This window comes from Lissotriton helveticus, chromosome 1_1, assembly GCF_964261635.1.
Source record: "Lissotriton helveticus chromosome 1_1, aLisHel1.1, whole genome shotgun sequence".
Classification (NCBI taxonomy): Eukaryota; Metazoa; Chordata; class Amphibia; order Caudata; family Salamandridae; genus Lissotriton; species Lissotriton helveticus.
The window spans coordinates 15,818,592-15,840,999 of NC_136057.1; positions in this window are offsets into that span (position 1 = coordinate 15,818,592).

Sequence of the window (22,408 nt, forward strand, 5' to 3'; positions counted from 1 at the left end):
ATAATAACCTCCGTACAGCCAAGGATTCTTCCCTGACTGCTAAACCAAAGAGGTCATTTCCACACATCGATCTACCTCCACAATCATCACCATATACCGTAGTGCTAGTTGGTGTCCTGGGGCTGCCCCAAGAAAAATCAGAAACTTATTCTGAGTTAAGGAATAAAGCCGCACACTGGCTAAACAAGAATAGGCCACTCCCGTTTGATACATCTGGGGAAATATTATTTGCGAGAAGGCTAAGCTGGCTGGGCCATAGAAGAAAGGATCTCCCCGGGGGACTGCATTGTCATCAATTTTAGGGACAGAAGGGTGGTCCAACATATATGCAATTGGCCTGCTCAGTTTGGTGAGAGTGAAATTCATACCAGGGAACGGAGTTTTTTCTATCCCCAATCTCCCCCTACACTAACAACTACGCGTTACAGGGGATTAGCAACCGCGGAACAGATGGGAGGGACTAGTTATAGATACAACATACCGACCTTTAATTATTTCGATAGGCTCTCCGAACTGGAAAGGGTGGACTGACTTCAGTCGGAGGGTCTGTCTTCTAACACCATGTCCAATATATTCCCCCTTACGTACAGTTAGATAATTCGGACCAAGGTGGTGCTGAGAATGAAGAAGCTCCCCTCAATATCTGCCAGGTTAGCCAACATGAGGAAACCACGGGAATGGATCCCAAACTTGTAATAAACAAGGACGATCCATCCCTGAAAATACTATTTTGGAACGTGGCGGGTCTGCGTGCTAAGGTTGCGAATGGCATCTGGCTTGATTTCGTTCACAACTTTAGCATCTTATGTCTACAGGAAACATGGGCGCCATGTGAATTACACATTGAGGGCTATAAAACGTATTTCTCTCCAGCACTACTTTCTCCCTCTGGTAGAGCAAAAGGTGGATTGACTATTTTCGTATCCAATATCCTCCAATTCACAAGTATAGTCCCTATTAAATTGGATTCAAATTTCCAAATACTTATTTTCCATCAGAATAACACCAACCCATTGTAATTGTGAATTTCTACAACAACCTCTCTGTTGATGACTTAATAAAAGCTATAAAGGAAATACACTCCTGCCTCCATGAATTATCTAATAAGGTACATAAGTTGTTGGCCATAATTTGGGGGGGGGACTTCAATCAAACTCTTTGTAAGCAGAGCTTAAATACAGTGTGTGGCATTATCGACGAAAACGGCGACCCGGTAACCCATTTTCCCCATACCCCAGTTGGGTATTGCCTGAATGAAACCATGTGTGGCCTAGACCTTTCCCTTGCTAACGATCTGGCGAATCCTCCCATACCCGTTATACCTACCTTTAATGGTAGAGGCAGGCCTAGTGCAATTGATTTTATTTTAATTTCTGTCACATTAGGAAAAGAATTACCTAATTGTAAAACTCATGATATCACCATCAGCGACCACTACCCAAACAGCATCACCATAAAAATCACCAAGAAACGCGAGAGCTTTAACATCAAGTCGGCCTTAAGTCAAAATAACCTAACAATAGATAGATTAAATGGTTATTCACTAAGGTGTGAAAAAGTGGACCTGCTGGCTATTACAGCAAGACCGGTGTCTAACTTAAGACCAGCGATTGATAAATGTCTTGACCCAGCCACTACCAATGAGGGAATCCTGGCAAATGTTGCAAAATTAACAACATCAATAAAGGAAATTTTATTCGTCAAAATGAAAACTGGCAAAATTAGAACTAAGGGATGGTTTGACACCTTTTGTACAAAAGCCTACCAGAACTTAAAAATAGCACTGCATAAAAAGGATAGAAACACTAAGGAAATTGCAGCTTTGAGGAAGAATTATAATCAGACCCTAAAATGCAGGAAGAATATCCTTAAAAAATATCTTTGAGACCAACTGCATAAATCATGTACCCTGAGGGACAGTGCTGCCTTCTGGAAGGTTGTGAAGTCCCCATTTCTATTAGACACAACGGCTAATCCCAGTATTGACGTTGCGATTGACGAACAGCTATGGGTTGACTATTTCAAGCAGATATTCAGCCTCCCTTCAACCACAACACAATCGATTTTAGATGGATTAAATTCAAACTCAACATCCTTCCCATTGTCTTTCGACATATCACAGGAGGAGGTGGAGCTCGCCCTGATGGCCAGTAAAAATGGTAAAACACCCGACGGAGTTCCAATTGATCTCTTTAAATTCAATATGGATGTATGTAAATGTATGTAAATGTATAGGCATTTATATAACGCACTACTTACCCGTAGGGTCCCAAGGCGCTTCGACCGCTGCGAAACCCTTCCTGGCTTCCCTGAGAGATGGTCCCTTTATGGGTATCTCCAGGGTGAGACCAGGCATCCCCGGCGGTCTGGTGGGGCCGTTAGTGAAGATGAGGCAAGCTAATGCCCAGAGTTGCCGAGTGTGATCGCTGATCAGAGTGGGCACCGAGGCGAGAGAATTATCGAGTCCGTTGACCCTGGTCCACGACCCTGCCGCGCCGGGAATCGAACCCTGGTCCCGGGCCGTCCTCTGCTCTCGGGTCTGCCGCCTCTAACCAGTGAGCCACACTACTTCAGGATCTATGGTCGCCAATCCTAACCAGAGTTCTTCAAGCATCCTGTGCTCGGGGACTTATTGACTCGTGGTCTCAATCAATTCTCGTGCCCATTTTTAAAAAAGGGGACGGGCAATCACCATCTTGCTATCGGCCTATCTCCCTGCTGGATTCACTGGGGAAAGTGGCAGGCCGCCTTATTATAGAGCGCCTCCAGCAGTGGGCATTGGACAATAAAGCCCTATCTGACCTGCAATTTGGGTTTCGTGTGGGCTTGGGAACAACAGAGCAAGCCCTCCACCTATCCCTACTAATAGGTAAATATGTAAACGCTGAAGGGGAGGCTTTATATATGGCATACGTCGATCTTTCAGCAGCTTTTGACTGCATTAACCATAACAAGCTGTGGACTACCTTAGCGGATATGGGTGTAGAGAAGCCTCTTATAACTTTCTTACGCAAACTATATTCAGGCGCGAAAGCTAGAGTTAGATTCTGCCTGGAGGGCGAGTTAACAAAGTCGTTCAGAGTAGAGCATGGGGTAAGGCAGGGCTGCGTCCTGGCCCCGTTTTTATTCAATCTATATAGCAATGTCCTGGAAAAAGCCATGGTAACAGGGTCTCAGGACCTCCCCACTATAAACAATGGCCCAATACCGGTTCTACTCTATGTGGACGACGCCGTAATCTTAGCCCGTACCCCCATGGAATTACAGAGTGCCCTTGTGAAATATCACACTTTTATGGCCGACCTCGACCTGAAGGTAGACATTAAAAAAACGTTTGTTATGTCAGCTGGGTCGAGGATCAAGAACATTAAGGCCATGTATATAGAAAACCAAAAACTAGAGAGCACTATCACGTATCCTTATCTGGGCATTGTATTCGATCACAAATGCTCCTGGAAGTTTGCCATCGAATCCAGGAAACTCATTTTCACGAGGACAACAGCTGCCTTGGCTAACTTTGCCAAAATATTAGGCAGACGACCTACGGTAGAACTCTTAGAAATCTATAGGGCAAAATGAATATCTAGTGTAATATACTGGGCTGGTGTTTGGGGATATGCCAAGGTCGAGGAGGTTCAAATGGTGGAAAACACTTTCCTGAGATTTCTATTGGCAGTCCCACGGGGTACATCGACCTATGCATGTCATTTGGAAGTGGGTTTGTCTTATTTAACAGATTTGATCAGGATTCAACCCCTTCTTTTATGGCATTATTTGGTCGTCTAGCGTAAAATTCCTGAAACTGGTTGTTAAGCACAGACAGAACCTGGAGTAATATGAGCTGCACCTTTCCCCACACGAGTTTCCCTGTAATTGTCAACGCCTGTTTTGGCTGCGTTTTTGCACTAATTCAGACGTACTGAACTTTTATATTTGCTTTTAACTTGCAGTTTTTAAACTTGTCATTTCTTTGTGTACGCACTTAGCACTTTACATATCCCATGTTAAAGCTCTTCGTTTGGGAGTTACATCCTTGCATCCTGGCAGTTTAGCTTGCCTCATCTCGGCAACGGCCCCCCACATACACCGGGGATGCCTGGTTTCACCTTGGAGATACCCAGCAGGGACCATCTCACAGGGAAAGCCAGGACGGGTTCCCCAGCGGTCTACAGCGCTGGGACGCCCCATTGCTGGGGTAGCCATGCGCTTTACAAGACAACATACCAACATAACATAGCATCTTAAGAAAACTGTTTCTTATTAATGGAAGTTTGAGAGAACTGTATGGTGCTAATATGAACTTGTCATTATTATGACGTTCTATCATGTTGGCTATACTTTTTAAACCGCATTTTTTATGTATCTGTAATTTTATTGTGCTTGTATGGCTGTTTTCTACTACCAAATAAAGCCTTATTTGAATTTTCTCACTCAAGCTTTCCAACTTAACTTTTCATAGTTTTTTGAGCTGCACGCTCTGCGTTGAGTGGGTAAAACTCAGCAAACTTCGCCGGTGGAGAACAAATTCTTTGCCCCACCTAATTCTAGGGTAGACAAGCAACTTCGGTGCTGCCGGTTAGACAAGAGCCCTGTGCGTTGCAGGGTAAGCAATAGCCCTCTGTGCTGCCCTTGGCACTGCAGGGTAGACAAGAGACCTTGGTATTCTAGGGTAGTAGACAAGAGCCTTCAGTGCTGCAGAGTAGATGAGACCTTATGGAATGCAGGGTAGACAAGAGCCCTGGGCACTGCAGGGTAGACAAGAGACCTTGGTATTCTAGGGTAGACAAGAGCCTTCAGTGCTGCAGAGTAGATGAGACCTTAGGGAATGCAGGGTAGACAAGAGCCCTGGGCACTGCAGGGTAGACAAGAGACCCCATCTGTAATAAATGGACAGTCCTCGGTACTGCAGGCAGACTGGATCCTTCAAGGTTGCCCGCTGAATAGGAGTCCTCAACGGGCTTCTGAAAAGCATTGAGAAGGCTTAATAATAGTTCCCGGAAGCCCTGCCTATAATCCTTCAGCGCTGTTGGCTTAGCAATACAGGAGCTCTGAATGCCATAATGCTATGGAAATATTTCACAAAAACATCTTTTATATACCTTACATCCGGAGTGTAATATGTGTCTTAAAAGTCTATCATCTGCTATATGGATCCAAACAAGTCTTTTTACTAAGTCATCATCAGTGTAGACATAGTAAAAAGACTTGCCTCTTCTACCTAGTAGTGCATAGGAGTATTTTATTACGCGTACAGCACTGTAGCACTGTAAACTGTATTTTTTCAAAATAAAATCTGCACTGCTGCCCCCCCCATCTCCCCCCGGCAAATAAAATATTAAACGCGGCTTCCCTTAGCAACATTCATAATACTTATTTTTGCGGTTTATATTATCAAAGTGTAAAAGTCCATTGCATTGTTCTATTTCCCTGTTATATTGTGGCCACAAGATCTACATAAAATTAGAATCTGCTTTAAATGTACTTATGTTGCTTTTCTTCCTAGCGGACTCTGAAGTGACCATCGGGACCTTGAGAAAGACCACCTATAAACCAAATCAGCCCAATGGAGGTCAGCGCTGGAAGAGGAATACTGACTGGCAGGCGCGTAATGATGCCTGTTATCGATATATCGATATCTTTCTCACCTGGAAATATGCTGAGGTATGGGGCAATGTTTCGGTGCATGTCTAATCTCTGTGGAGCCTTCTGCAGGGTAGCCCCTTCATGGGTCACCCAACCTAATAAACAGCTCAGTAGTTTGCCTTATGCTCATGGAAATGCCCACATGCCAATTAGAATAGGTAAGTGGGAGAGTTTCAAAAATAAATTGGGAGAATAGATTTATGCCATTGATTAGTAATGACTTAGAGGCACTTTCAGGCGGCGAAAGTTGTGGAATTGTTTACAAATGCAGTGCGTGTAGCTGATGGAACAGTGTGGAATCTTAATCAGGGAAGAAGGAAGACAAGGGGAGGATGAAGTGTGAAGTAGAGAAAGTGATAACAATATTTGTGATGTACCAAACATGGCTTGAAGATTTGGAAACAATATAGGGAGTGACACCATCCTCGAGTATACCAACTAATCCATTTTTCTCAGGAAGGTCTGATGTCAATAGTGGATGTAGAATGTAAAGATGCACCAAACACAGATGAAGTACAAAGGAAACTTCTTTATTTGAAGATGGTTCCCACACCTCAGCATGCTTCCTCCAGCTGCAGCTCTCTCCCTAGCACACTCTTCTATCAAACCTATACATTCTCTTGGAGCTTTGGCAGGAAAGGTTCCCCAGCACATGGAATGAAAGGGAAAGAGTGGGTTCATTTACAATGACAGAAGCAGGGAAGGAACAGGATACCACATACAACAAGTAGTAGAGCATGCAGATTACCTGTTAAGGTTAAGGACTGTCCTTTCTTTCAGGTCCACAATCATCACGTTCCCAAACTTCTACATCAGCAAGAAACACTGCTTCTTAAGATTTCCATTCCATGGGAGGCCTCCCAGGTGCTGGCAGAAACACAGCGGTGGTACAATGCGCAACATAATAATGGTTAATTCATATATAGTAGCAAACCTTCCCACAGATTGTAATAGCAGTATATGCAGTTACTAGGTAAAAAAACAATTTAGAATATAATAAAAATATGCTTTCAATGTTTTATTTCTACTTGGGTGTGTGTATCACCCTGAACGCGCCGAGTAAAAGTAATTAATCATCATGTGTGTGAGAAGTTGGCCTGATAGGTGATGTTTCCAATTCTGGAACCACCTATTATCAGACCAAACAATCCCTTATGGTGTCTGGTTGTAAGTCAACCTTATTAGACAAGCTATGCTAAGGGTAGCATGGACTAAGCAGCCTAAAGGCTTAACTTAAGAGGTCGTGTTAAGCGAGCTGTTTTACCACATACAATCCTGTAATATCAAATGAAAGGACACCACACAAGTATATATTATAAAAATATATGTATTTATTACTAAAAACAATCCCCAGTATTCTTTATGAATAAAGGGGCACAAGCGTTAAATCAAAAGCACTGTTTAAACATACAAGTTGCACAATTATGGATGAGGGCAGGGGGCCACTCAAACCATATACTAAACAAGTGGTATAAGAGATGCCACTCGAGCAGTGGTTAGGCCTAGGGCCTAGGGAATCGCTGGGAGCAGTCAGGACAAGCAATGCTGAAGTCGGGAATGGCCCTCGGGATTCGGGAGCTGTGCGGAAAGCGCACGCATGCACCTATGTTAACCAATGGTGCGTAAAAAGTGTAAAGTTAGAGTTTAAGGACACTTCCGCTGAACCTAGACGAACAAAACTTAAGACACAGACCCTAGAGATGTGCACCAGTGTGGGAACACCGGCGGAGCAAAGTTACCTCACCCACAGGAAGTGGGTGCACAGGGTCGAAGTGGCGTCGGGTTTTGACACGCAGGCTCTTGGTGCTTGAAGCTGAAAGGGCTGCAGGCGGGTTGAAGATGAAGTGTCCGGTGGAGTCCAAGGGTGGACTCGAGTCGAAGGGTACCTGAAAGCAGAGGGGACAGAGTCTGGGTCACTCAGCAGTGACCAGGGTGGAACCAGGACGGAACCAGGCAATGTCGGGCGCAATCAGGTGGTCGTCGAGGAGCTTCTCTCCGCTGTCACGTGGGCTCTGGGGCATCTGCGATGTCCAGGAGCAGGTCACGATCTGTCCCACGCAGGCTCTCACCGTCGACGCTGTCGGCTTCAAGTTTGGAGCAAACAACACTTGGCAAGAGCAATCCACGCGGAACCGGGAGATTGCTTCTCACTCGAACCAGGAAGGTCAGAGTGGGGGCTCCTTTTCAGGGGAGCTGGTGTGGATCTGGAGCAACCAGATTCACGAGTCTTCTTTGTAGTTTCGTTGGCACAGGGACCACTAGCCGGCTGGCAAGTGACCGGGCCAACGCGTTGAGCCAAATGGAGCAGAAGGGCCCCACGCAGCACTCGTCGAGTGTGGAGGGCTGAACTTCGGCTCAAGAGTAGCTCAGGGTGGGGGCTTCTCAAACCCCGGTGCACAGCCTCGAGGGTCACTCGTGGGCTGCACGGTCAGCGTCTCGTGGTCAATTCAAGATGGCGTGCCCCACGCTTCCGGTCGCCTCCACGGGTCTCAGCTTTGCAGGGACTGTGGATCGGGCTGTTGGAAGGCAGGCAAGTTTGATCTTGTCGATCTCAGTTGCTCGAGTTCCGGCGGGAACTGCAACTAAGTAGACGTCGAGGGCTGGATGGTGCCTGCTGCTGCAGGGTGGTCACTCCTTGACCACAAGGGAGATTCTTCGGGCTTCCACGTTGAGATGGAGGTCCAAGGGTCCAGAGTTTCGTTTCTAATGTTTCTTCCAGGAAATCTGATGTGCATTGGCACTGCTCCCACTCTTATTCGAATCTGGGGGGCGTGATTACCTGCTAGGTCCCCCCCTATGGGTGGGACCCAGGAAGTGGGTGGATACACCCCCTTCCTTTGATCCAGGCCGCCCTGGCACGAGGGCTGGAGTGCCCCAGAACCGGTTTGGCCGGATTATGCAAGGAGCAGCCTTGTGCGCCCCAAGCAGTGTCTGGTTTCTTTCAAACCTCCCTGCTACAATCCACTATCTCCTGTCTGGAGGGCGGTGACACCCTCCTGTGACAGGAAACCCTTTGTCCAGGCCCCATTTGGCCGAGTTTCGGTCAGCTGCAGGGGTCCAGACATTTGTCTATGGCAGAGGCATCCATTTTGTGGATCTAAGGTCTTTGGAGAAATTAACCGCATTTAAGTAAAGCAACATGTCCTACCCCTCTAGAGGGGTGGAATGCTATCCCCGTCGCCAGAACTGGCGAGGGGATAGTATTCCAAATCGTATGACACCTTACACGACATGTTTTGATAAAGCCAAACCAAAGTTGCTATTTAACCGCGAGGATTATAAGGCACTTAAGAGTATATGGTATGGCATTATCCTGAAACAGCTTAGGGAGTTGTTCCCGACAGCTGCAGACAGGCTCAGCTCATGCTAGAGCTCCATCTCACATTAAACCACGCACTCTGCCTCCAGGATTGATGAGGCCTTCCATAGGAGTGGCTCACAGGTTAATATGTGTCCAGATATAGGTTTAGATATAGGTATACTATATCTAAGTAAGGGGTGATTACACCACCTTACCCCAGCTGAGTGATCAGCCAGTTGTGTCAATTTAAGAACCAGCCAGGGGTGGCAAAAGATATGCTGCAGCCCCTGGTAGGCCTTGGTGGCCCCTATGCCCTGGGCACCTATAGTGCATTATACAGGGGCTGACAAGGAGTCCATTTCCAATTGTGGTATGTACCTAGGGTACATGGAATCCATTTTACAGAGAGAGCAGATGGCCTGGGGCCCTGATTAGCAGGGAACCAGGTCAACTAAGTCAAAAAACCAGCTAAACACAGGCAAAAAATCTGGGGTAACCATAGTCAGGTAGCCACCTTCCTACAATGTGTGTGTGTGCATCACCGTTAGTGCGCCCGTCACTTCCACTTAGGTGTACGCATCACCATGAAAGCACAAATAAATGCAAGTAGTAATCCCTCTGGTGTACGCACCGCCATCAATGCGCTGGTCCCAATGGCAGCGTGCCACTCACTTCCTTCTCTCAGACACCTGGAAGCAATCCAAACTGGCCACCAATTGCGTTGGGGAAGTTTCTGAAAGCAACAAGAGAATCTGTAATGGAGGCAATAAAGGAGTATGGGAGAGTTTAAGATTTTAAGATTTTAAAATATGGAGTATCCCAATATTGTGTTTTAACGGTTTTAAAATTGAATCGAGTGTTTATAATGAATTGTGGTTTAATTATCTTATTGCTATGTGGATCCATTGTTCTATGTATGGTTTATAGACTATTGTCTAAATAAACATTGTTTATCAATCAATGGCCACCACATTGTTGATGCTTGGCGTGATGACGTCACACCGGTGCCAAGAAGCTTTCGGTGACATCACTCACACCCTGTCACCCGCACCTGCTCCAGATGACGCAACGCCCAGGCCGCCGCTGCTGGCTTTGAAGATGCAGACATGTGCTCCTGCTGCAGCGCAGAGTAAACCAGGCGCAGCTACCCCGGGGTGCGCGCGCATCTCCAAAGACTTTTACAAAATAGGTTAAAATGACGACCTCCAGCAATTGTTCCTCTACGATCCATTGTGGTTCAAGATGAAGGCTGGGATGACACATCATCGTCGCCAGGGTTAAGGGGTAAAGGGTCCCACAGCAAGAATGAGCCCACGGTGGAGATGCTTCAAATGTTTATTCCTCAGTTCAAACTCTGCAAGTTCAGCTCCCAGATCATGACACAGTTCAAAGTTCAGTCCCCTCTAGTTCTGCCCTCAGGAGATTCTCTTGCCCGCACTCACAAAATTCATATGACAATAACCAATCCCCAGTCGATCAAGTAACAACATGGAGTGTGTTACATATACTACATCCAACACGTAGTGTGTTACATTCCCCTCGGATTGCGGCGACAACCACACGCCGCGAAGAGCTGCATTTTATGCCCATTGACTGCCGACCTGGATACTCCCAGCATTGCCAGCACCACTCTTTCACTGAGTAAATTACACGCACATGTTTTCAGGCACTTTATCTGATAGTCCTGAGGATGATCCAATATCTTACAGATAAGGATCGAAACGTCGTCGACATAGTTTTCAACCTTATACACAGTGATTCTTGCATTTGATATTGTGTAAAGGTGACCTCTTAATATGTGTTGTTTCACAATTTATGTATTACTTTATAGAAACAACCAAAAACTGCCTGAACCCTTTAACTATGTTTGCCTGTTTTATATGTGGGTCCATGGATACAGGCTTCTATCCCACTGTTATTTGACTCACAATTGTGTTCTTTTTTCAACTATTTTGCATATTAAAATTGCCTTTATGCAGCTGGATACTGGCACAAAAATAGGCCTGACTGGGGCTATATTCATTGTAGATACATTCCTCATTGTCCCAGGGACCACTGTCTCCTATAAAAAACATATACAACACCCAACATGTAGTGTGTTACATATACAACCCCCAACATGTAGTGAGTTACATATACAACACCCAACATGTAGTGAGTTACATATGCATCACCCAACATGTAGTGTGTTACATATGCATCACTCAACATGTAGTGTGTTACATATACAACACCCAACATATAGTGTGTTACATATACAACACCCAACATGTAGTGAGTTACATATGCATCACTCAACATGTAGTGTGTTACATATACAACAACCAACATATAGTGTGTTACATTTACAACACCCAACATGTAGTGTGTCACATATACAACATCCATCATGTAGTGCATTACATATACAACACCCAACATGTAGTGTGTTACATATACAACACCCAACATGTTGGGTGTTACATATACAACACCCAACATGTATTGAGTTACATATACAACACCCAACATGTAGTGTGTTACATATACAACACCCAACATGTAGTGAGTTACATATGCATCACCCAACATGTAGTGTGTTACATATGCATCACTCAACATGTAGTGTGTTACATATACAACACCCAACATATAGTGAGTTACATATGCATCACTCAACATGTAGTGTGTTACATATACAACACCCAACATATAGTGTGTTACATATACAACACCCAACATGTAGTGTGTCACATATACAACATCCATCATGTAGTGCATTACATATACAACACCCAACATGTAGTGTGTTACATATACAACACCCAACATGTTGGGTGTTACATATACAACACCCAACATGTATTGAGTTACATATACAACACCCAACATGTAGTGTGTTACATATACAACACCCAACATGTAGTGCGTTACATATACAACACCCAACATGTAGTGTGTGACATATACAACATCCAACATGTAGTGTGTTACATATACAACACCCAACATGTAGTGCATTACATATACAACATACAACATGTAGCGTATCACATATACAACACCCAACATGTAGTGCGTTACATATACAACACCCAACATGTAGTGTGTTACATATACAACACTCAACATGTAGTGTGTTACATATACAACACCCAACATGTTGGGTGTTACATATACAACATCCAACATGTAGTGTGTTACATAAACAACATCCAACATGTAGTGCGTTACATATACAACACCCAACATGTAGTGCGTTACATATACAACACCCAACATGTAGTGTGTCACATATACAACACCCAACATGTAGTGCATTACATATACAACATACAACATGTAGTGTATCACATATACAACACCCAACATGTAGTGAGTTACATATATAACACCCAACATGTAGTGTGTTACATACACAACATCCAACATGTAGTGCATTACATATACAACATACAACATGTAGTGTATCACATATACAACACCCAACATGTAGTGAGTTACATATACAACACCCAACATGTAGTGTGTTACATATACAACATTCAACATGTAGTGCATTACATATACAACATACAACATGTAGTGTATCACATATACAACACCCAACATGTAGTGAGTTACATATATAACACCCAACATGTAGTGCGTTACATATACAACACCCAACATGTAGTGTGTTACATATACAACACCCAACATGTAGTGTGTTACATATACAACACCCAACATGTAGTGCGTTATATATACAACATCCAACATGTAGTGCATTACATATACAACACCCAACATGTAGTGTGTTACATATACAACATCCAACATGTAGTGCATTACATATACAACACCCAACATGTAGTGTGTTACATATACAACACCCAACATGTAGTGTGTCACATATACAAGACCCAACATGTAGTGTTGTTACATATACAACACCCAACATGTAGTGCGTTACATATACAACATCCAACATGTAGTGTGTTACATATACAACATCTAACATGTAGTGCATTACATATACAACACCCAACATGTAGTGCATTACATATACAACACCCAACATGTAGTGTGTTACATATACAACATCGAACAGTTCTAATAACAACATCTATAACAGTTACATCAACAGTAATCCAAATCTAAACTGGGCTGTCAGAGTTATGACTGAGCTAACCCCATTTGTCATGTTCGGCTGATAACCCTGTCAATCGAGGAAGAAAAGGCTTTGGAAGTGGATGGGGGGGCGGGGGTTTGACAGAATTATGTCCCTCAGACCACCAAACTCTTAGTAGAGCGAACAAACCTCCATGGTTTCACAGATGAATCATGAGGGGACTCCTGCATCTGCCAAACTGTAAATCATTGAAAGTGAACAACAATGAAGGGTATGGCTCTAAGCAGTAAGGCTGAGCACCTTAACATCAACAACCAAACCAAAATGCCAATACTGCTTTTTGTTTATAACTTCGTCCTATGCAAAATGTGTGGACATACTATCAAACCATTTTAAGCTTATTAATTGCTTTTATTTCAATTATTTTGAAAAAGGTAGTTTTTGAACACATTACCAAATATCTAATACATGTTATTTTTCTCTGTACACCACTAATATATACAATTTACAAAAAACAAAACTCAATTCACTCGCCACACCACTTTTAATTCAACCACTCTATAAAGAAAAGAAAATTCCACACTTCCCATTCACACTTATACTCGTCATACCAAACAAAATTGCATTAAATGATACAACTCATTACATTCTATACAAATTTCCTTTCAAATTCATCCTAATTTACATTTTTGCTTATTTTCAAACAACATCAATTAGTTCTTTTCAAAAGCCAGTTGTTATTAGCAATTATTTGGCAGTTCCACGGTCTACGCGTTTCAAACCCTTTTAATCCAGGTTCTCATCAGGACCAACCTCACTGAAAAAAACAAATGAAAGAACATGGTCAAAACCTTAACCTTATAGCTTGCTTATATCTCTCAAGTCCACCATCTGCTAACTATGCCTGCTTACCTTTATTTCAAACAAGATTCACATCATATATTTTCTTTGCTATGAAAGCGGGTAACATGAACAATCTTCTTGAGAAAATGCCAGCACCTGTCAAACTTTTAATACGTTTTTCCTTTTTTGAAAGCAGATTTTGTTTCAAAAAAGCAAAAACTAATAAACTAATGGCCCCCTCACCATCGAAGTTGTTCTTGTGGTGTGGGGGTTATGGCGTTTTATTGCACCTCATATTCCACAGAGGCCACTCCTCTACAACAGGTTTCTTTTCCTGTTGTGCGGTGTGTTATGTTTCAAAAAGCAACTGACCATCTTTGTACAGTCCCATTCCTTTTTTTCTCAACTTCATTCAGGGAACGGAGAATTACACCTCCATGAATAATAAATTATTATCAATAAAGCTCCTGGAGCTTCACATGAGGCAAGGCAAGATCCACGCTGTACATAAGGGTGTGGCGTGTGGGGCGTGGCCCAGAGCTTCACGTCACGGAGTCGGAGCAGCACTCATTGCCTTGAGCCTCAACCTGTGTTCTGGCCAGACCAAGAGTGACACCTCAGCGAGCCATGGGGCTTGCGATGATGAGGGATGTGGCCCATGGGCAGCCAGCATCAGCGTTCCACGTGAAGCGCACTGAGAAGCGCACTCTGGCAGCAGCCACCGTGCTGCGCTGTGCTTTGTGATAGGAAAGGGCAGGAACACGCCATATTTACTGTTATACACACATTCCTGTCCTTTCCCTGTTCTGGCACACTAGCTCCAATGCAGACATGTTCCTCTTTTTCATGCAGAATGCAGCCAATGTAGAAAGAGGAAAAAACGAGGAGAAATAAAGATATATTTCCTTGTTTATCCTCACCTGGAGAGCTGTAGTATTTTGACGTATTCACAGGTCCACCACTCATGGTAAATGTGAAAATGTGCACAATCCATGGGTGGAAGCGTGGGAACACCCCCTCTCCACCCATGGAACACCTCCGTGGGGCAGAGAAATGCAACGCGGTGATTTGTGCTACCTTGCATTGCTCCAGCTATCAATCCTTTCAGGGCCACGCAGGGTGGCTTTGCGTGCTTTGGTAACTCTCACTTAGATTTTGCGTTGCACCCCCTTTCCTGGGGCAAGGGCGGCACAAAGTCTTGATAAATCTACCCACTGGTCTGCAGTGAGGCCAGACCCACAGCTTCATGTCAAGTGAGCGGGAGGGCACTCACTGCCTACATAACTTTTCTTGCTGCATTTTTCTAAGCATAGTGCCAATATCGGCAACAATCCTCAGTTTTCATACAGCAACATACATAAATAAGCCACAAGACACCTTGTTAGTGGAGAATATTGCTGCAGGTTTATTTGCATAACAAATATGCCAACATGGTGGGTTATCTTACTGGCGATCCAATGGCAGGCCAGCCCCTCGCCGCCTGCCCACCTGATGAGCCAAATTACACCGTGGCCGTCGCCAATCGGTGCTTACCAATTTTGGGAGGGGTCACCTCTCCCATCAGTGGACCGCCAGCCCAGGCACTTACTCACGCCCCCCAAAAGGGGGGCGGAGCGTTCCAGGCAGCCCCCGGTTGCTCGGGCCCACAACCGCCCGTAGGACAAACGGGGCGCCGTCGTACTTCCAGGGGACACGCTAAGACATCCCTGGGTATCCTTGGCTTAGCACCCTTAATGTGCTGCTGCATGTAGTACCCTTCTGTACTTTGCAGACCTGGATCACCCTGTAACTCCTCCTGCAACACAAAACAATAAGTTTGATTCTTCCCCTCCCCTTACCACCCTCTAGCCGTCTGCAGGGTCAGCGGTAGGGTGGGAAACAGCAAGACGGGCAGCATACAAGAGGCTGCATCGGGGGCGGGGGGAGGGTATTTGCACCCTTGTCCTCTCCCCCCACGGCTGGAAGTGTCACGGCCGACTAACTCCCTGGTCCCTAGACCGGGGGGCACTAGTGTGCCGACTCGTGTGCCTTCCTGTGGCACTAAGGTGGCCGCCCTGTTGTAGGGTCAATATGTCTGACCTATGAGACCTATTAGCGTTGTAAATGTTTTGCAGCCACGATGTACAGTAGCGTGGCTCCTCCTTTTAAATCCCCCTCCCCTGGGCTACACAGAGCCAACACAGAGGGAGGTTACACAGAGGGAACAAGGCAACAGAGGGAGTGAGGGAGGGAACGAGGCAACACAGAGGGAGTGAGGGAGGGAAAGGGGCACCTCAGAGGGAGTGAGGGAGGGAACAAGGCAACACAAAGCGAGTGAGGGAGGGAACGCAGCAACACAGAGGGAGTGAGGGAGGGAACAAGGCAACACAAAGCGAGTGAGGGAGGGAACGCAGCAACACAGAGGGAGTGAGGGAGGGAACGAGGCAACACAGAGGTAGGAAGGAAGGGAACAAGGCAACACAGATGAAGGCTATAGGAAGGGAGAGACCAGGGGCCCAATTCACAGAATGTACTTAAGACTCAATCCAAAACGTACTACTATTTTGATATTCACAGAATGCACTTACTACTTTTGGTATTCACAGAAGTTAGGATTTTGTCTTAAGACAAACTTAAGACAGACTTAAGATGACTTAAGACAAAATCCTAACTTAAGTCTGTCTTAAGTCTGTCCTAAGACAAAATCCTAACTTCTGTAAATACCAAAACTAGTAAGTGCATTCTGTGAATACCAAAATAGTAGTAAGTTTAGGATTGAGTCTTAAATTCATTCTGTGAATGCCAAAAGTAGTAAGTGCATTCTGTGAATACCAAAATAGTAGTAAGTTTAGGATTGAGTCTTAAGTTCAAACTGTGAATCGGGCCCAGACTGAGGTCACACAGAGGGAGTGAGGAAAAGAGGCAACACAGAGGGACGGAGGGAATGAGGCAACACAGAGAGAGGGAGGGAGGGAACGAGGCAACACAGAGGAAGGTTACACAGAGGGTATAAGTCAACACAGAGGGAGTGAGGGAGGGAACGCGGCAACACAGAGGGAGTGACGGAGGGAACGCAGCAACACAGAGGAAATGAGGGAGGGAACGCGGCAACACAGAGGGAGTGAGGGAGGGAACGCGGCAACACAGAGGGAGTGAGGGAAGGAACGAGGCAACACAGAGGGAGTGAGGGAGGGAACGAGGCAACACAGAGGGAGGAAGCAGGGAACAAGGCAACACAGACGAAGGCTTTAGGAAGGGAGAGATGGAGTGAGGTCACACAGAGGGAGTGAGGAAAAGACGCAACACAGAGGGAGGCTACACGGAGGGAGGTTACACAGAGGGAACAAAGCAACACAGAGGGAGTGAGGGAGGGAATGCGGCAACACAGAGGGAGAGAGGGAGGGAACGAGGCAACACAGAGGGAGTGAGGGAGGGAACGAGGCAACACAGAGGGAGGGAGGAAGGGAACGAGGCAACACAGAGGGAGTGAGGGCACTGAAAGCAAAATGTACAACTGAGGGTGTGTGGAAGGGGCAGATGGCAAGAAGATAGCCAATGAAGGCTGGGAGAGAGCGGCTGGGACAAGCGCATGGACATTAGTTTTGGGAGAGAGAGGCTGAGGGAAGCACATGGGAGGGGCTGGGGAAAGCAAACGGACAAAGGAGGGTGGGAGGGAGGTGTTGAGGGTGAGCAGACGAACAATAGAGGGTTGACGACAGGAGGGACTTGGGGGAGAGCACAGAGAGAGGAAAGGTAAATGAGGGAGACAGATTAAATATATGTACTTTCGTAGATTGCTCAAACAAATATAAAAAGTGGCCCCGGAAAAAGCGAGCCATGGAAGGACCCAAGTAATGCGTCCATGCTCCAGGGGAGCAAATACACAAAGAGAAAAGAATCCCACTGAAGCTGACCAATCAGAAAGAAACACATGAGATTGACAACGAAGCCAACCAATGGGAAGCAATATGAGGCCTTCCAAGTCCCCTGCAGCGTAACAAGAGGTCTCACAAGAGACAGCGCGCGCTGTCATAGACGAGACCTACAACAGTTAACAATGCCCAGCTGTTAACTTTGGGTTCTACCTTCAGTAACAGTCTTGTCCCAACACCCACTTTAACCCAAAAACCTCTGTCTCTGCCAGCATTGTGTTTACATTGTCAGTCTCACAGTGTTAACCGCACTCACAATTCCCCTTGTTGTTTGTTTTCGTAAACAGTGTTACTGCCACTTTCCGTTCATGCACTTTGCTTCTACTATCATTGTTTTGGATGCATTTTCCATTTTGCAGCTGTTTATTTAGCTCGCTGGTGTAACTTTCATGGTGTGTCCATGTAGCTCTTTCCTTGACAATGCTGTTGTTTCATGGCGCTGTAAAAAGCTGGAGTGTGTAATGCATGGATATCAGAGGTCCAAGTGGGCGGGATCAGAGGGGCACAATGTGCCCATATTTTTTTTAATTAATGAAAATTTGTTACCCTACTTTTTGTAAAAGGACAACCAGGATGGTTATTTGCGATAGTTTAAATGCTTCAGCTGAAGGGTCATTCAGGGAGTCTCCTGTGCTGTGAAACCGAAGCCGGGCACACAGTTCAACAAACCTTCCTGCCAGGGTGCCTGCTTGCCTGAAAGAAATGCAAATCTGCAAATGTAAAGGCTGCTTTGAAGCTTTAATTGATCAACTCACTCAAAGCTCTGTGATTTCAAAGATTTTTTATTTTGTTTGGAGCAAAGAGTTAACAACTGAGCTGGGAAGTGTGGGCTTTTAATTGTAATTGTATGTAAATTGCGCTTAGTACCCAGACGAGGTGTTGAAGGGACAGTTATGTAAAAAAGTTGCATTACGTACAGTCTGGGTGTCATGCAATATTCACAGCACTTTCTGTCACAGGCTGTGACCTCGTAGCGCTAAAAATACACAAGTCACAATTCTCCACTGCACCAAACAAGATTTAATTTTGTGGCTCTCCAGTGACACCCAGAGCTCTGCAGCGCATTGACTAACAGAGGTGTCATTATGTAGTTTAGCGCATGTTTCATTGAGCCAAATATTTTTTCATTCATTTTTCATTTAGACTGCTTTATATGTAGCTACCTGATGGTGAAAGACCGAAAAAATTTACACAATATTTAGTTTTTGTAGCCACACCTTTGACTCCGCCCCCACGGTCACTGACCCTGCCCCCATTGCAAGCGTTGTTACTATAAAAACTCTGCAACACATGTACCCCCATTTGAGATTTCCACACAAGGTCCAGGCTACCATCTCTCTTGTTCTGTCCAAACTCGATTACGCCAACAGCCGCTACCACGTATCATCTTTAATGACTATGAAAAGACTACGACGAATTCAGATCTCTGCCGTCAGACTACTCTTACATATAAAGCCACAAGCCCAGATCTCCCCTGCCTTGAAAGCCCTACATCGGTTACCAGTTGACAGAAGATCCACGTTCAAGCTGCTTTGTATCACCCACGAAGCGACCACTCTTCATCAGGAATAAAATCACCAAACACATTCAACAAAGGAACCTCCGCTCCAGAGTGGCACTTTGCCTCAAAATCCCAACATACAATAAAAAGAATCATTGGTGGCACATCCTTCTCTGTTCAAGCAGCCAAACTATGGAACTCTTTACCCTCCAGCATAAGATCCACGTATAATCACCTTATCAGCTTATGAAACATACTCACAAATTGGCTTTTCCCCACATAACCACCATGCACAAACAGAAAAATACAGCATATTCCTCTGTAAATAAGCATTTAATTGCACTATAGATATGTACCTGTATATGTGTATTGCTTTGTGTAAACGTGTATAATAATGTTTTAAACAAATATAGATATTCGTTAGTTCTGCTTAACAAATGTACATATCACTGATAGTTACATTATTCTATGTTCTTAACATGTATATAATTGACTGCATAAATAGGTACATATTTTATCTGAACTTTATATCTACAATGGCTTCACTATTGAATTACAAACAAAACAAAAAACTAAATACATTATTTTAAAGTAGAACAACACTTGAAAGCTGGAGTTTATTAAATGCATCTTTACTCTGCATATACTACCTTCTTACTTATGTATCTATATATGTATTCTTCTAATTCAGCATATCGAATGCATTTCCATATTTCTCAACCTTTACCGCTCTCAATATATCCTCTACCTCAACTCTCAGACTCATCTTAAACCTTGTTCTACTACTCTTTCCAATGCACTACCCAATTTCTCACCCTTTACCTCTATCAATATATTCTCTACCTCCACTCTCTCATTCATTCCAAGTCCCACACCACTACTGCGACCCCCAAAATAACACTTTCTAGACTCTTCCCTCCTCTACCCCTCCTAGAATCATGCCATACCTCATTTACTATTCCAATCCCTCAAAACAAGCTTTTCTAAAGCCTTCCCTCTGACTCTTCTCCCTTCACCTCCCTTTTACTCATCCCGAGCTTCTTCCTACTGCTATGGGCTTTAAATTAAAAAAAAAAACATATTTATAAATTCTTCTCTCTTCTATCCTTTTCAATCCAAATAACATAATAACATGTTCACTGCTCAAATTAATTTCATATTTCTCTATACTAATTCACCACTGATCCTAAATGGGTTCCAGAGTAGCGTGCTACTTGCCGAAAAAGCACTTCAACCCCGCACCAGGGATAGCAAGCGCTATATAAATGAAATCCTTTTAGCCTTTTTCTATCCCTCCACTATCCTTCTCAATCTAAATAACAGACTAACATGTCCACCACTCAAATTCATTTTATATTTCACTATAGTAATTCACCACTAATCCTTTAAGGGTTCTGGAGCCTCATGCTACTTGTCAAAAACATTCTTTTGAAGCCTTTATGATGCAATTACAATACAATACAATTTGTCTGTAATTTTAGCCTCTCCACTAAAAGACAAAAGTTAATTCCAACAATTGTGATTCCCCAGCTGTACGAGGGAGTCTCCTGTGCTGCACTCCGGAGGGAGGGGCAGACGGCATTCCGGAGGTAACCCACTTTCCGGCAGTTCTTTGTGTTGGGCGTCATTATTTTAAAAAATATGTCAAAAGTGCATGATGCAGAAACATTTATCGTTCCCTTTACCTAACCACCTCACACCCTGTTTTTCGTTTAACAGAGCATTTCTTCATTAGCTCCTAATGGAGAGGTCTTTAGGGTTACAACACCTGAGAGAAAGCCTGCAAGACAGTTGTTAGACTTGGCCCTTTTTGCAGGGTTCATCTCAGAACTTTTTGCCTTCCTCCTATATTTCTGACCTGTTGGTGGTTTTATGACTCTGAGAACTTTACCACTGCTGATCAGTGCTGAAGTGCATATGATCTCCTTGTAAATTGTGTTATGGATTGGTGATCCCATGATTGGCATATTTGATTTAATAGTCAGTCCCTAGTACAGTGCACGGTGTGTGCCCAGGGCCTGTAAATCAAATGCTGCTAGTAGGCCTGCAGCCAACCCACAAAGCCGGACATACCTTAGACATTATTTTTTCTAACTCCTCTAGAATTTGCTGTGAAGCCCCTCAACAACTCACTTGGTCTGATCATTGCGTTATTGAATTTGCTATTTTGGACTCCATTGACTTGGAAATAACCAAACCAATAAATCGATCCTTCCGCGGACAGTGGAAGAAAGTTACGGAGGAGAATTTTCAAACTGTCTTTCCGAGGCCAAATATTTTGACATCAGGTAACATTGAAGACGCACTATTCAAATACTACTCGGCAGTCTTCACAGCCATTGATTATGTTGCACCTCTGAAAAATTTACCTAGTCCTCCCAATAGACCACAGGCAGCTTGGTTCTCTATCCAATTGCGAGCTCAAAAAAAACTCTGCAGGAAGTTGGAGAGGCTGTGGCACCTTTCCCATAGTGATACTGACAAGGTACAATTTCAGTCTGCCCTATCTAGCTACCATAAAAACCTAAAAGCATCACGGAAATCGTATATTACCCTTCAGCTAGCCATGGCCGGCAACCCCTCCAAAACTCTGTACCAAATTCTTCAATCCTTTGCTAATCCCAAAGCCTGTGATAGTATGGAGGCCCCCACTCAATCACTATGTAATGATACTGCCCTCTATCTCACTCAAAAGATAGAGCTCATTTATGAAAAAAATACTGGTGCATGAGATATATCACAGACCCAAATGGCTACGTATCAGTCCAAACTCACTGATAATCAGATATTAGAGAACTTCCCTACTATTTCAATAATGGAGGTTAAATCATTGATTTATAAAGTTAAATCTGGTTCTCCTGCTGATTACATTCCTGCAAAAATTCTTCCTTCCCTGGCCAAAAATCTGTCTCCTTCCATGCTCACTCATATCAACTTCTCCCTAAAAGAAGGACATGTACCATTAGAGTGGAAAGTCTCCCAGGTTAGGCCGATTAGTAAGAATACCAAACTTCCATGGACGGAACTTTCCAACCTTCACCCTATCTGGCTCCTTCCGTTTACCAGCAAACTGTTGGAGAAACATGTAAATACTCACCTCTCCAATTTTGTCGAAC